The 16,266-nt window shown below is 32.7% G+C and overlaps 1 protein-coding gene across 2 annotated transcripts in view; it reads left to right on the top strand.

Annotated features, from left to right (window-relative positions):
- Positions 1-7,736: 7,736 nt before the first annotated feature.
- The window catches only part of PCDH15 (protocadherin related 15), a 730,119-nt gene continuing 721,589 nt past the window's right edge, over positions 7,737-16,266 (top strand). For both annotated transcript variants that reach the window (XM_039871826.1, XM_039871827.1), the window contains exon 1: positions 7,737-8,006. The gene's annotated coding sequence lies outside the window, so the exon portion shown is untranslated. The remainder of the gene's footprint in view (positions 8,007-16,266) is intronic.

Genomic DNA, 16,266 nt, shown 5'->3' with positions numbered 1-16,266 from the left:
TTCTTCATAAATCCGCAATGTAGCAGAATGACGAAGGTGATTCTTAAAACTTTTTTCTCTATCACATAAAGTCTAATGATGAAAACTTTAAATGGCCAATATACTTTCATCATTATCTATTTTGGGTGTGTTTAAATGTGTATTTATATATGTATATATATACATGCATGCATATATATATAGTGTTATGTACATATATATATATAAGACCTGTGTTTAGTAATATATATATTTAATATATATACACATATATATTAAATATATATACACATATATACACATATAATATATATTTATTTAATATATATACATATATATGTGTATATATATATATATGTATACGTATATGTATATATGTGTATATATATATAAAACCTGTGTTTAGTAATAGGTTTAGACTCAAGAAACCTAAGAGGTTATCTTTGTAATCTTTCCTCGGATTTTTCTGTTAAAGGCAGGGAGACAACACAAAGCTGATTTAAGTTTTATTTTACTTACTACTAAAAGAATTTATCCAGTTCTTAGCAAATTATATGAAAGTACAATACACAGTAAGCACTAGCTACCCTACAACATATCATTCCAAAGTACCTCTGTGTATATAGATTAGATTACATTGAGGTCCTTTTAACTTTTTTTGTTCACTTTGGAAATATTTTTCTCAATGATTCTGGTGTTAAATATTTCAACTAATTAAGCATCAAAGTACTTGTAGTTTATTGGGAAATATATCATATTTTTTTCTCTGATAAAATAATGCACGATTTTACATATAAAAAATCCTTTAAGGTTTTCAATAATATTGAAAGTAAACTTTGATTGTTCAAAATCTTCAGCAACTTCATTTTATTAAATTACTATTCCTGCATAGATTAATGTAATTTGGTGTCTAGCTGAATATAGTAAATATATTAGGGGTTAATTCAGTGTGGTAGGCAGAATTCTAAGATGGCCTCATGATCTCCACCACCTGGTGTTATGTCCTGCATAATCTTTTCCCTTTGAATGTAGGAGGAACCTGTAACTCACTTATAACTGATAGCATATGACAAAGTTTATGGGATATCAATCTTGTGATGATGTCCCAAAAGAGATTTTTCTTGCTGGTACACATAAGGAGCTTTTCCTCCTGGCCTTGAGGAACTGAACAGCCATGTCAACTGTCAAAGAATTGGGTCATGTTGGCAGAGGGAACAATGAGCAACCTCTAGCACCCGAAGGCAACCATCAGCCAATAGCTGGTAAGCAGTCAAGCCAAGACCCTCAGTCATACAGTCATAGCCAAATGAAGTCTGCCAAATAATCTGAATGAGTTTATAAACAGATTCTTTTCTAGCTGAGCCTCCAGAAGATAACTCAGTCCAGACAATACCTTATTATATCTTTGTAGAACCCTGACGTGGACCTGTGACCCATACAAAGTATGAGATAATAGATGCATGTTGTTTTAAGATGTTAAGTTTGTGGTGATTTGTTACACAACAATGCAATACTATTACATCCAGCATATAAGAATTGGAATTGAGAAGTGGTAGCATACATAATACATTTTTCTTCTACTTAGACCAATTAAACTATGTAGAAATGTCTGAATCCTCTCTTTAGAAATAAAAAAAATATCTCTAATACAAGTATGGCATAGCTAGAAAATAAGCATAGCAGTTTGAAAATATTTTATAACTATTATTATCTACACATCTTAGTTTTATTTTCCTGGTTTCAAACATTTTTAGAATATATGAAATATTCAAGTAATTTGACTGTATAATGTCTAATATCATCCAAGTTTAAAAATAGTTCCTATGTTTTAAAGTCATTAGATGCATGTAGAGATAAATGTCTCATTCTAAATTCAATACTCTTTTAGACTTAAGTTTTAAAAAATGTTATAAACAGTTTGTCATCTTCACATATTTTACTTACATTGTATATGTACGTAAACAACTGTATGTTTATGATATTAGTTATTCTTTTCAGCTTTGTCATAGAACTACTGCATTATATCCTCAAATTGTTCTTTTAAAATAATAGTCTGCCTGTTGGAAATCTCAGCACAGCTAAGTATTAAATGAAGATTATATTGTTCCTTATCCCTCAAGCTATCACTATAAAACAGGCAAGTGTGGGGTTAAAAAAAATAATTGCTAGCAAAAAAAAAATATATATATATATTAACTTTATCTACCTTGAATCCTGACAATAAAAGGATGTCCAAATTAAAATTAAAGTTGTACAACATGAAATCATGACAAAGACTCATTGGTGTGAATACAGATGATTCCTCAGCCCCCAGGTTTCTGGTTGAGGTTTTATTGTGTGATTATACCCAACGGCTTTGAATCTCAACTCTAAATGACCACTGACAATAATAAGCCTAGAATGCCTTGATCCCACACAACTTGGTGAGACATTGCTTGTAATGAGGAAGGCTTTTTTTGGATAATACTGCGGAAGCTTTTGTTCACTAAAGCTTTAATGTAAGTTTAAAAAAAATCCTTCTCTATTTCTCTTTATTTTGCAGTTCCTATTGACTCAAGGACTCCATCCTTATTCTGGAGGGATAGACAAAATCCTTTTATGTCTTGTTTTCTGAATGAGACACATTTGAGAATAACATATGACTTAGTATTGGTTTGTTTAACTTAATTCAGATACTCTCAAATGCTCCCTAACAACAGACTGGAGTCTAAGGCTTATAAAAATTATTCTACATAATTAGTTTATAAATTTTCCAAAACTAGTGAACAGAATAAGAAGCATGTTAAGTCTTTTAATAACAAGAGTAGCAGCTTTGCATTATAATATAATATAAACTAACTGTTTGTAGGTATAATATAAACCTACTGTTAAAACAAGTCATGATTCCAAAATATTAAACAGAAAATAAAAATTTTGTCCTCAACCAGCTATTTGCTTTTAATTGTTCATTAAGCACCAGTGTCCAGATGAACTGGCTTGAATACAAAAGTTTATGGTAATCTTCACAGCTGTATGTAGGATGTAGCTGATTTTTTGGCATACAGCTAGAACATTATGTGTTTTTATTTCATTGCTCTGTAAAATGTGTGAAATTCATGCTTATGAAAAATTCTCACATAATGCAAATACAATTTTATAAAATTTTACAACATACTAAATATACATTTTGTACAAACACAAAGAAAACTATGAATTAAACATATTCAAATATTTATCTTTGAAGAGAAATAGGGAATCAGAGTGAGAGATGCTAAAAAGGAATTTAAGAAATGAAAATTCATTAAAAGAGGCATCAGGGAGTGGGGGAAAATTCACCATGGTATCTCTGCAGTGATAATCACCAAATTTATATTCACTATGACATTGCCAGTATATGTATGTAAGTATACACTGGAGTGTAGTTTTTAAGAGGATGAATACTATATCTATTCAACTTTAAAAATTTGACAATTTATTTTATTTTATCACATTTTTTATAGATTTTATAATTAGTAATTTAAAGGATGCATAACTATCCTTAGATGGTATAATATAAATATATATCCACTTCGTTGTCGATTGACTTTATATTTAATTATTTATTTTTTAACTGCATATGTGACTTTTTTTATTTGCTAAAATATATGAAATCCTAATCTTTAATGTTTAAATGTTTAAAATATTAAAGATGGTTTCTATGACCTGATTAAAGGTAGTAAAATAGAAGCTCAGGAAGTTAAGTGTCTCAACCTAATATTCGAACCCAAGTCTCTTTAACTTTTAAGGCTCTTCTCTTTCCCCTATTCCCATGAAAAATGGTCATTACTACATGATTAACATTTATTCATCACTTCCTATATGCTTTATATGCACACAGTACATGCCAGACGTCCTGTAAAACAATGCCTTATATGCACATTCTATTTAATATTAAAATACTAATGGTCAGCTTCAAAACACAAGTGCTTAATCATGGCATTGTGTGGTATCACTGCAAACCTCATGAGCTGGAGCTGTCACCAGGGATCTCACTGTACTACTATGTGCAGTGAAAGGACATAAACTTAGCTTCAGTAACACACTCGTAGGCCCACTCCAGATCCTTTGACTCAGAGTCTCCCCAGGAATCTGCATTTTAACAATCACTCTTTTACTTAAATAAAAACTTAAGACACATAGCTTAACACAGAACATCCTTGCCTGAAATTCTATAGTGACTTTCTTCTGCTTTCATGATAAAAACTAAACTTTGAAGCATTGCATTACAAAGATTTGCTTTATCTGGAACTTGCCCACATATGTTTGTTTTCTCGTCTGTACCTATAACCTAATTACACCAAACTCTGAGTTAAAATGCTAGTACTAATACCTGAAATTTCTCAAATAGATTCCATATTCCATTTGCTGTTATAAATATTTACAAAGTATACCAAATGTAAGCATTTTAATAAGCCTATGGGGTAAGTATTATTACTATTTTTATATCCAGATTAAAAATCAGTGTCTCAGAGAGGTTAAAGAATTAGTTCAAGGTCATGCAACCATTAGATCTCAGGCACTTGCATGCTAGCCCCAGCACTCTTGAATATGATGCTGATATGTCTCCCAAATTATAGATATAGTCACAGAAGCATGAGGAAGCATAATACGTCTAGAGAATAGTAAACTCTTCAATAACATAATTAAACAGCTTTTTCTTTTTTTTGTGTGTGTGTGTGATTTTTTTGCTCACTTTAAATAAGAAGCCTGACTGAGACTTAAATAAGTCAGGGTATTTGCCAGGTTTCTAACCAGCTAGAAGAGGCAGAGCCAGAAACCAGATCCAAGTACAATTTCTAAATCTTCACACTTTCTGCATTCTCGGATTCAGGTTCTTGATACAGCATGATGCCACTCATCCACTTCGCTGGAATCCCCACCTTTGGAATAAATCACATATTTCCATTATTGAATTCCAATCCTGAGGTTCATCTTAAATCACAGTTAAACTGTGAGAATATATTTATCTGAAGCAGAAGTATTTTCTTTATTATTTTTGAATTCTACTAGTAATAGATACTTAATTCATATTGATTCTTATTTCTGTGTGTCTCTCACTCAGTCTCAATTTTCAGACTTTCTGTTCTCTAATTCGAGAGCTCTCTCTTGTCTTCTTTTCCTGGATTGTTGTTTTTGGCCCTTTGAAATTTATCTGCTATATTCTCTATTCACCATGAGCTCCATCACTCTTAAATACTGCTAAGAAAAATGGAAGTCCTATTCTTTTCTATGGAAAGATTATTTTAGAGCATTTAAAATAATTTATTTCAAGGGTATATTAGGCTAGCAAGGTATTATAGTTTTAGGTATGTACTTTTCAATAGAATAGCTTAATTTATTAAAGATTTACTTCATTTGGGCTAGAAGCAGTAAAGCATACAAAGATAAATTAAGCAAGATCCTGCCTCATGAAACTTAAATAATTAGAAATACTAAGATACACTCAAACACCATCGTGTCATCTCTAAGAGTTCACTCGATAATAATGAATGACCAAATTTTTCCATTCCTAGAAGTTATGCAAATTATAATCAGAATAGAATAAAAGATATTTTTACAAATATATTAAAATTAGAAACTGCCTAATGTCAAAGCATACACATTTTTATATAAATTATATACATGCATATATAATGAAACATCATTACTAATAATTATTTAAATCTAAATTTATTGACATAAGGAATGTCCATGATATATTTTAAAAGATAAAAGGAGGTTAAAATGTAATGTTTACGGCAGAATTTAATTTGCCCTTAAAATATGCATGTAAAAAAGAGAGAAAGATATAGAGAGACAGTTTTAGAGAAGTCTAGAGAATTATACACCATATTTTTAACAGAGATTATCTCAGGATGGTGGATTTTTCAGTGATCTTTTTCCTTTTGCTTATTATGTTTTAAAATCAGTTCCCTAAAGTTTACCTATATGCATCCTGTAGTATATAGTGATTTTTTTGTACCTTATTAAATACATTTCCCCCAAAATCTAAATACTATGATATAAAAAAATCAGATGTTGTCATCCATAAGAGTTCAATTGATAATGACCTAGTTCCTCATAGGGGATGAGGAAGAAATGAACTTTTTATATTTTAGCTATCTTTCTAATGTGTTATCAAAGTTATAATTGAACATCAGCAGGAATGAGATTGACTTTGTCATTAATAAAAACTGCATTTAATAATTCTTGCTGTTATTAGAATGGTCTTCATAAGACCAGCTGCTTTATTTAAACAACAGTTTTGGTTTTACATATGTGATGTCAATGAAGTAAAGTCTTCCCAAACAGAATATTACATAACTTTCTTTAAACATTTATTGATACTGCCATCTTTATTAAAGCATCAATTTTTAAACTTTTAAAACATCAGTTCTTACAACTGTAAAATGTGCCTGTCTCTAAGATGTCCTCATCACTACTGCCTTCCCCCACCTTAATTTTCTGTGTTTTGTAGGAAGCAAATTATTCAGTTTCTTTGACTCTATATAAAATAAGAGCAACTAGGATCTACCTAAGGGCTTTAGTTTTAACCTGTGATTTATCTATGATTAACTCATGCACATTTTATTGCTTGACACTTATGACACATTTGGCTGACCTCAAATTATCTCCACATTCTTCAGAATTTTCCCCTTTCCTCTGGAAAACTGAACTGGCAAGATAAATGAATTCTATATTAAGTGAGATGTTACTCTCTGTGAATGTATGTGTATAAATATGACAACATTCTAGACATATTGTATACTTTTTTTTTTTTTAACACGATGAGTGTATCATCATGATAAATAATCTACCTTGTCCCTGAAGAAAAAAATGTGCTACGGCGATTTTGTCTGTGTATTCTTCACCTTGTCATTTCTAACCAACCTCAGGATATTTGCTTTGTCACAAGTACTGATATAAATATTCTCAAATTGCTTTCATTTTTAGATTCTTCCTTCTCAAAGGCTCAGAGAATTGTGTGGGCAAAAACTTGATATAGACTTGAATAAATTCTAGGCCTGATAGATTCTTTAAGAAATATTTCTGATTTAGACAACAGAATGCCTTTTTTCACCAATTTACATGTTCATTTTCAGAACTTTATTGTGAGGATCTCATATATCAGAGTATTTTTAAAAATATGCTTTAACTTTTCTTATAGTTGTTTCCCATAACACCCTTATATAATTCATACATGCCAATAAAAACATAAAAGGTCTATTTTTAATTCCTATAGAATATATGAAGTTTCCTTAGGCCTAAAAGATGTGGGGATATGGAAAGTTTTACATAGGAGGGGATATTTGGAGAGAGAGGGATAGGGAGAGAGAGAGAATGATGAAAGGAGCTTAAGAGATTATTTTGACTTGTCAGTAATATTGTCATTGAATGTAAGCTGCTAAACTTCGTACTGGTGAGATAAAACAGTAAAAACAACCAGAGAAAAGAGAACAGAGAATCACCAGACGGGCTGACAGGACACAGTACCAATAAAGCAGCCAACACTAGTGTTCAGTGGGGCATCAATTTGTCTTATGGGCGATAGCACCTGTTACTAATTGGTGCAAAGAGCTCACCAGCCCACTGTGTGGTTTAGCACACTCAGCTCTCTCCTGTATGTACTGTGAGAGGCAGGACAGCTAATTGCTGTTGCTTCGGTGCCAGTGAATCAACATGCTGAGCTAATAGCGACAGATAGAGGGCAGACAGATTCCTGCTAGCAGCTTAGTTAGTTGCTTGTGATAACTAAGGCAGTTGCCGTACCTCTCAGAACAAGGAGAAAGATAGTATGCCTTCAGGATTAATCTGTTGAGGTGATCTTTTCTCTCTATAACATTTTCTTGATAATGTGAGATTGGATATTAATGGCTCACAGAATCAAGAAGTGTAACGTGTGAACAAATCTTCTTGGACCTAGATTATGAGCACTGGTTGTTTTGAAAGGGATGTGCAGGAGGCAGCCTTGGCAAGAAAACTTACTGCATAATCTTACGTGGGCTAAAGATGAAACTTTAAACCGGCAAGTAAGTTCTTTTTTTCCCATCTTCCTTTTCTTAATCTTTCATATTTAAAGCAGCAGTGAAGTACAGAGAAAGTTAAGACTTCTTTTCTGTACAATGAGTCTCTGTCATGATATCACTTTCTGTCATGCTTGTTCAAAGAATAGAGTGGTAATGATGTAAAGTAATTATCTTCTAAAAGAATGAACACAACTCTTCATCCTCTCTGCTTTCCTGATAACTAACTATGTGGTATTGTAATTTTGTTGACATATGAATGTAATATATAGAAAGATGCACGCTTTTAAATTACATCTGTGTATTTGTCATTTTAAAAAATTGTTAATCTTTAACCATTTTCTTTGCTTCTCTCTCTCTGTCAAAATATAGAATAAGGTCATTAGTATGGGCAGGCTATGTTTTTCGTGTGTGCAAATATTCATGTGATGTTTTGTGTGTAGTAGTTGCTGGAGGTTATAGTAACTGGATGAGTTAAGGAGTCTAACTCTGCCTTACAATTAACAGCATTATAATTTGTGTTTTGTTGTAATACAGAGTACCCTGATATTTCACTATGGATGTTTAGTGCATTAGAATATGTTTCTTTATGAAAGTATATGGAAGCATTTAGAATTTGAATCCAGATGGACTTTATCCTTAACAAAACTAATATTCCATAGTTCTAACACTTTCCTACTTTATGGTGTGGCCTTTACTTTAAAAACATAATTTAGTAGCTATAGGGAAGAAGGGCCCTGAAGAACAAGTTTCAGCCCAAGTCTGCTGGTCCTCTAATGTTTCTCTCATGTACACACAGTCATTGATTTGATGGGGTTATAGCATATATGCAGAGCAGCCATTGTTAACTAGAGTATAATATGACTGCCTCATGTAAGGTTAACTCCAAGTCCATACTCATTTGCTTTCACAAATAGAGCCAATTGTCAGATGCAGTAACCAAATACTTAAGGAGTAGAGTTATTGTGTTGCTTAACATCAGAGAAACAAATGATTGGTAAAAGAGGTATGTTCTAAGCATAGAATGTTTCCTGTAGTTTTTACAGCAAAGTTGATGCTTTTTACATATGTTCATGTTAACTTATTTTTTACTGCAAATTGACTCTTCTGTTTCTTTAGTTTGCTTTAGTTGTGGCTAAATGTGAGTCAATGCACTTATCTGTACATGTGAGTGTTCAAATTTCAGCAATTTGATTCCTTTGACTGTGGACTCATTCTCCTATGAAATAAAAGGGCAATTTTATGTGCACTCAGTTGCATGGAGTGGGGACATCCTCACCTCTCAGCTGTTGCCATGATAGACTGAGCAGGGAATGTGAATCCTCTCACTTTACCTCAAAAATGACCCCTGAACATTAACCAGTGATGGACTTGGATAGATTAGAGTATGTGCTATCTTACTGTTAGCTACTTCTCTGCAATATTATGGAGTAAATAAAGAGGTCTGAATAAAACTTTTTATTTTCTAAGAGATTTTTAAAATAATTATCCATTAATGATATTATTTGATGAACTTAGTGTCTGAACTATAAAAGTAGCTCTTAAAAAAACACTAATAATTACAATGCTAAGAAGAAAAGAACTCAGAGTTAAATGTCTGTTACAAACTTTCTTAGTCTTTCCACATTTAAATTTTGCATAGTATGCATTTTTACTTTTTATCATCCAACTTTGAAAGCAGACAGAGGGACATAAACGGAAGCCAGTTGCAAAAATTCTCCACTATTTTGGTAACAGCTAAGTTTGAAGTTAAATGCATAAAGTAATTATTATTTTTCTTGTCAAAGAAAATTGCTATTTTTCTTTGATCACAAAATGTGTGTCAAGCAAATGTATGTTGAACAATTAATTATATCTTTCTCTAATCACTTGATCATTGCGGGCTTTTCCTCCTGAATAATGAGCCTTTAAAATAATAGTAAAAAATAAAACCAAATAATAATAAGATAATAATAAAGTAATATCCTAAATGTGAGTATTTTAGGGGTGATTGAGCATGCTCCCCCTTGCTGTTAATGAGCAGGTATAATTTCAGACAATAAGAACTTTTGTTTCTATTTACATGGTGTAAAATAATACAAAACTCTTCTTATAAACCAGCTTTTAATTTCAACTTTTTTCTAGCACAGAAGCCTCCTGTATACATTTACATTTTATTGTAGCCTTAAAACTGGGGATAAATATATGATTTTAAACTTTACTTAGGATTCCAACCTATGAATAAATTCAAGTTGACAGAAATAATAATCTCAACAAACAGATTGCTTCTAAATCAAGGGGGCATATCTAAAAATTTCATTTTGCTTGGGACAATATATGAAATGTAGGTTTTGGTAAGTCATTTTTTTTTCCTCTTTTTTTTTTAAACTTGTTCTTATTATTGGCATCACTGGTGTCCTTGAACTCTTCCGTCATTCTATGTCTCTCACATGCACACATGTGGAAGTCTATACAATATTAAAAATAATAGTTTTACTTGACAGGAGTGACTTTCCAAAATGGTTTTTGTTACTCTCAACTAAAACTTAGTTTGGATATAGATGTTTTCTTTTGTAATGCGAGTTTTATTTGTTATTACTTTACAATGTAGCAGACTGTAGATTCAAAACTAATGATGACATATGGGCCTTCATATATTAGCTTCATGCTCAAATATCACTGGGTTGCATGAGAAGATATTGGAAGGAACCATGCAGAATTTATTAGTGTTCTAGTCAATTTTGAGTGTAAAAAAGAGCTACTGTGAATAATATATGTTCTCTTGGTACAAACTCTACAAATTTCAAGGTTCAAGCCCTCAGAAACTGAAATAATATGTAACTTTCATTTAGATTGAATACTGGAGTCACTTAGATTGAAATAGTGACGGAACCAGAAAATATACACAGAAATTTTAAATGCAGCCATTATTTCCTTGCATATCTGAATGATGGGAGATAAGAAGGTAATTTTGAGTGTGAGTATGAATAGTATGGCCTTGAAGTAGAATTGCCATCTGTAATGTATAAAGCAAAGTGTCAGATTTACAAGACTATGGAGATGAGTGTTACTTGTTCTCAGCCTGCAAATAAGTCACATACTAATAAGCAAGATACGCACACACACACATACACACAATTTATTCATTGAATTAAGCAGAATAGAAACTTGATTCAGATACAAAGACAACAGTTATTTTCCTTGGAAGCGTTAGCGCATTCCCTAAACATTTTTACCTCAGTGTCCACATCTATAGAGTTTTTGTAAGGGGCAGCCAAGATAATAAATAAGAAGCCTGCAAATTGCTAAGTAATCTAAAGCACAATTAATTATTCTAATATCCTAGCAATTCTCAAGATGATCGTGTGTGTGTGTGTGTGTGTGTGTGTGTGCCTATCAACAAAAAATAACAACAAGATAATTTCCAATCTAAAGAGTGAAATAAAAGTTTTTACCTGAGCACTGTAATGGACAAATTTCCTTTTATCTCACAAGTCGTTTAAAGGTTACACTCAACCTTAAATATCAAATCATGGCTATTGAAGCCATAAATGGAAAAGGCAAAAGCAATCATTACTTCAAGAAGCTGAAGAATATCAAGCATTTTTTTTTCTTCGGCCTGGTAAATGGAAAAATTCAGAGCTTGTTTATTGTGTTTGTAATGGATAAGAAATTGACAGGAGGTGTAACTTTTTTACGGCTTTTAGAGTGTAAGCATTCTCAGGCCATGGCAGATGTGTAGTTCCTATTACTTTGAAAAGTCATTCATTCTAATGCCTAATGAAAGGGCGGGTTTCAGACAGAATTAAGCACTGTTTCCTGAACAGGGGAAGACAGTGGTGCCTGCGATGAAGTGCATCATTCAAATGGGAGCCCAGCTAATGAATGCTCTCCCTGTTGTTTTCATGGAGGTGTCAGAATGAGTCTTTTCTGATTCTGCTTCACTGAATCCTTATGGAAATGCAAATTGTTTATCCAAGGACAGTGACTTTCCTTTTTGCTTTGTAATTTAAGAGACCAATTTCTTCAACTTTGTAGCAACACCACTGGAATCCAGAGAAGGTTCATTAAAACTGGATGAGTGGTTGTTATTTCTTTAGAACCTTAAGTCACTGACAGAGATGGAGACACAGAGAAGTCAGAGATACTCACAGAGATACACACTCAAAGAGAGACGCAGATAGTGACATGAGGAACAAGGGAAACAGTCTCACAAAAAGAGATAAAAAATATTAGAGACACAGAGTGAAAGATAAGTGAAGAAAAGAACAGGCACATAAAGAGAAACTGAGATACACAGTGGGAAAAAAAAAAGAGACAGAGACAGACAGAAAAAAAGCAAGGCAGAGAGAAGTGAGATATAAATGGACAGAAAAAGACTGGCAGAAAGACAAATCATTTTTAGGGTAAAGAAAAGTAGAGAAAGGGGAATATAAACAAAAAACTGAATACAGAGACAGAAAGGGAGATTCATACAGACAGACAGACCAGACAGCAAGAGAGAGGAATGGGAGGAAAACAGAGGAGATATCCTGTGATCTAGAGATGGAAAATGAGAGACAGAGACAGACAGACAGAGAGAGAGAGAGAGAGAGAGAGAGAGAAATAATGAGAAGATGAGAGGAGAGCAGATGGTACTAAACTTTAATTCTGCTCTAGTCCCTCACTAGTATCGAGCTTGTTATCTAACCTCTCAGCCCTCGTTTTTGTCTATAAAGGGTTAACAAAGGATTAATTCACATATACAAAGCACCCTAGCATAGGACCTAGAACTTAAAAAAAATCTCAGTAAATGGGGACTGATTTATCATCATCATCATCATCATCATATTTAGATAGAATTCTGTTAGTAAAGTTTTATAGTCAGAGCTCAAGTCAAATTCTTATCTCATCTCTATTCTGCATGGAATGTAGGAAATAATTTAACATTGATAAGCTACAGTTCTTTCATCTGTAAAACTCAGATATTATTTTCTATCTCATCGTGGTGTTGTATGAATTAAATGAAAGAATATATTTTACTTGGGGTTTTGTACAGTGTATTTTAGTAGTTCCACTAACTCTCTCAGTCTCTAAAATTTAGTAAGTACTCAATAAATATTTAATCAATAAATGCATAATTGCTCTGAATATTAGTTTCCATGGAGTAAGGAAAAACTGGAATAATGTTTAGGTGTTTTAAAAAGAAATGCTGCAATAAAATAGTTTCTTCCTGTCTGTTTTGCAGAGAACAGTGAGATTGATTTGCAGAATTGCAGTGGGGGAGATCTTCCTGCTATCCATCCTACCTTTCTAAGAACAATTAAAATAATAGTTGTGACCAGGAACATTTGTCTTGTTCTGGTGGTGACTTTTGGTCATTTTAACTTACTTATTTACTAAATACGGAGGTTATTTGTAGAAGAGAGAGGTAGTCAGAATTTGGAAAGAATGAATATTTGTAATAACAAGAGCAAAGATGGATTAGAGACAAAGAGGATAATTAAGTTAGGAAAAGGCATAAAACAGAAGTGAGAAGGAGGATTTTGTAAAAGTGAGATAAACATGTGCTTACTTTTCTGCATTTTAAACAGATGGCATAAGCAGCATAACAAAATTATGTATGATTTATAAATAAAAATTAAGTTATAAAAGCACTAAAATTATTCCTAGCTATAAAATAGATTATAGAGAAAATAAAGTGTTTGCCAAAAAGTAATTGAAATGTTCAAAATTTCAATATTAATTTTATGTTTTCTTTTATTTGAGCTTTTATTTAATTATTGAATTTTAAATATGTATTTAATAAAATACATTAAATATGTAACTTATACATGGCTATGTTTAGAGGAAAACAATCTAAGAATGTATGCAAAAGTTTGATTTGAATACTTTTTCTCTACTTTCTTAAATGTCTTGTTTAATTTGTTTGATAAATGAATGGAGAAAAGAATAAATATTGAATGTCTACTGTGTGCCAGGATCTATTTCTGGTACTCTTGAACATGTCATCCATTTAACCTCTGCAAGGCAGATAATGTAAAACAGATTTCCCCTCCTTAGTTAATTTTATTTTGGAATATCTCTGCATGATTCCCTTTATCTAATAGGTGTTGATGGTCTGTTGAACTACTTTACTTTCTATCTTATGCTATAAGCATGGAATAGAATGCTCTGTTTTGGACATTAGCTATTGTTACATTGGTGGGCTAATATTTTACAGAAAATGACAGCAAATATTTTAGGCATCTTTATAAGGTTTATTAAGAAATTTTCATTCAAGATATACTGAGCTCTGAATACATTACATGAATTCTTATATATAAAGGTTAAGAATAGAATAAAATTCAACAGAGCTGCAGATAATATGGCTTCACTTTATTATAGTTGCAAATAATTTTTTTTCAAATGATAATAACTTCAGTAGAAGATGTTGTGTGGATGAAAACATGCAAAAGCAAAGGTAATTTCTAGTATTTATGGAGAATAATATATATTTAGTAAATAGTCATCATTTGGATATAGATTAGTTTTTCTCCTCACTTTTTCATACACACACACACACACAAAATCACACATACAAAAATAAAAGCAACTTATTAGAGCTCATGTTCATTTTAATCAAAGTAGTAGGTGTGAATGGTTAAAAAATCAAATTGTGCATATGATTAAATATATAATAGTTCCTGCTTTAGTTAAGTCTGTAAACACAGTTTTGTCCAACTCTTTGGGGGAGGGTGTGTGTTTCTTCATCATTCATATCTATATTTCTAATAAGATGCTTATAGTATTATCTCATGATTTATAGATTTAAAGTGTTATTTATTTTCTATTAAAGTATTTAAACATTTGGCTGCTTTATACCATCACCACATTTTTTATGCTATCTGAAATTTCAAATGCAGTAATATATCTTAAATTCTAGTTAAATATGCTGACCTATCAGCAGTAGGCTGTGATTCTGTTTTTTCCATCATTAATCATGGCTTTTTGATGATTACTTTGCTAAATATCTATCTTTAATTTTTTACAAGATGTTTCACAGATTATGCCAGTCCATAAATTTTCCCAGGTCCTCAAAAATGTTGGTCTCTTAGTCTATTGTTTTCCCAAAATGGTAGCCCTCCTTTCAGCAGTAATATTGGGCCACAGACTTATACTGTCTCATTACCTCTGGGTGAGGTGTAAGATCAGCTTCCCACAGGGGTCCCATAGCCAGTAGAGGTAGGAAGTGAGGATGAGGGCTATCTCACACTGCTGCAGGGTTGGGGTGGAAGCTTAGCTTCACTAAGCCCTGCTGACAGTGGTCAGTGTAGAGGGAAGTCTACAGGTCACACACTGAAGCTTTCTTTGCCTCCCTGATTAAAACAGCCTGGTTCTGGATTAGATTGGAGGCTCACCTTGCTCACTTGTTAGAGAATCCCTCTGATAGCTTGATAGAGGTGGGGTAAGGGAAATAAGAGCATCTCCTGCTTTTGTCTGGTGGTGAATGGAAGATGAGCTCTGCACATCACCAGGACTCAGTCTGGCTAATACCATTGTGTTAGTCAAAGTTCTCCAGAAAAGTAGAACCAATAGAAGATGTGTATCTTCTTGTGTGTGTGTGTGAGAGCGAGATTGATTTATTTGTGTGTGTGTGTGTGTGTGTATGTGTATGATTTATTATAAGGAATTAGCTCATGCAATTATGGAGGCTGAGAATTCCCAAGATCTATAGTCGGCAAACTGGAGACCCAGGGGGCATAATGGTATAAATTTCAGTTCCAGTCTGAGACCCAAGGCAGGAGAAGACCGATGCCCCATGATTGAAGACAGACAGAGAAAGCCCTTACACATTTTTTTCATTTGTTTTATTCAGGCCTTTAATGAATTAGATAAGCCTCTTTCAAATTAGGGAGGACAATCTACTTTACTCAGTCTATAAATTTAAATGTTAATCTTATCCGGAAACACCCTCACAGATACACTCAGAATAACATCTGACCAAATATCTAGGCACTCCATGGCACAATCAAGTTGGCACATAATATGAACCATCATAACTACCTTAGCAGGGAATTTGGATGGTGGCTACCGGATTCTCAGGGTAAAGACAGGGTTGGTGATGGAAAATCAACTCCTTACTTCACTCCGCTGACATAAGTGGGAAATGAATTTTTACAAACAGGTATCTATGTCACTAATGGCAAAACAGTGAAACACTCTTTTGCAGCCATCTGTGCAAGGCTTAACACAGGTGGGCTTCACTGTAATGTATTCAAGAAAAGAAGTGGCTTATGTTTGATGATGCAAAGTCTGGGAGCTTTGT

The sequence above is a fragment of the Pteropus medius genome, unplaced genomic scaffold (genome assembly GCF_902729225.1).
Source record: "Pteropus medius unplaced genomic scaffold, Ma_sr-lr_union100, whole genome shotgun sequence".
Lineage (NCBI taxonomy): Eukaryota > Metazoa > Chordata > Mammalia > Chiroptera > Pteropodidae > Pteropus > Pteropus medius.
Note: the sequence above shows the minus strand (reverse complement) of the source record. Positions and strands in the feature narration are given on the sequence as shown.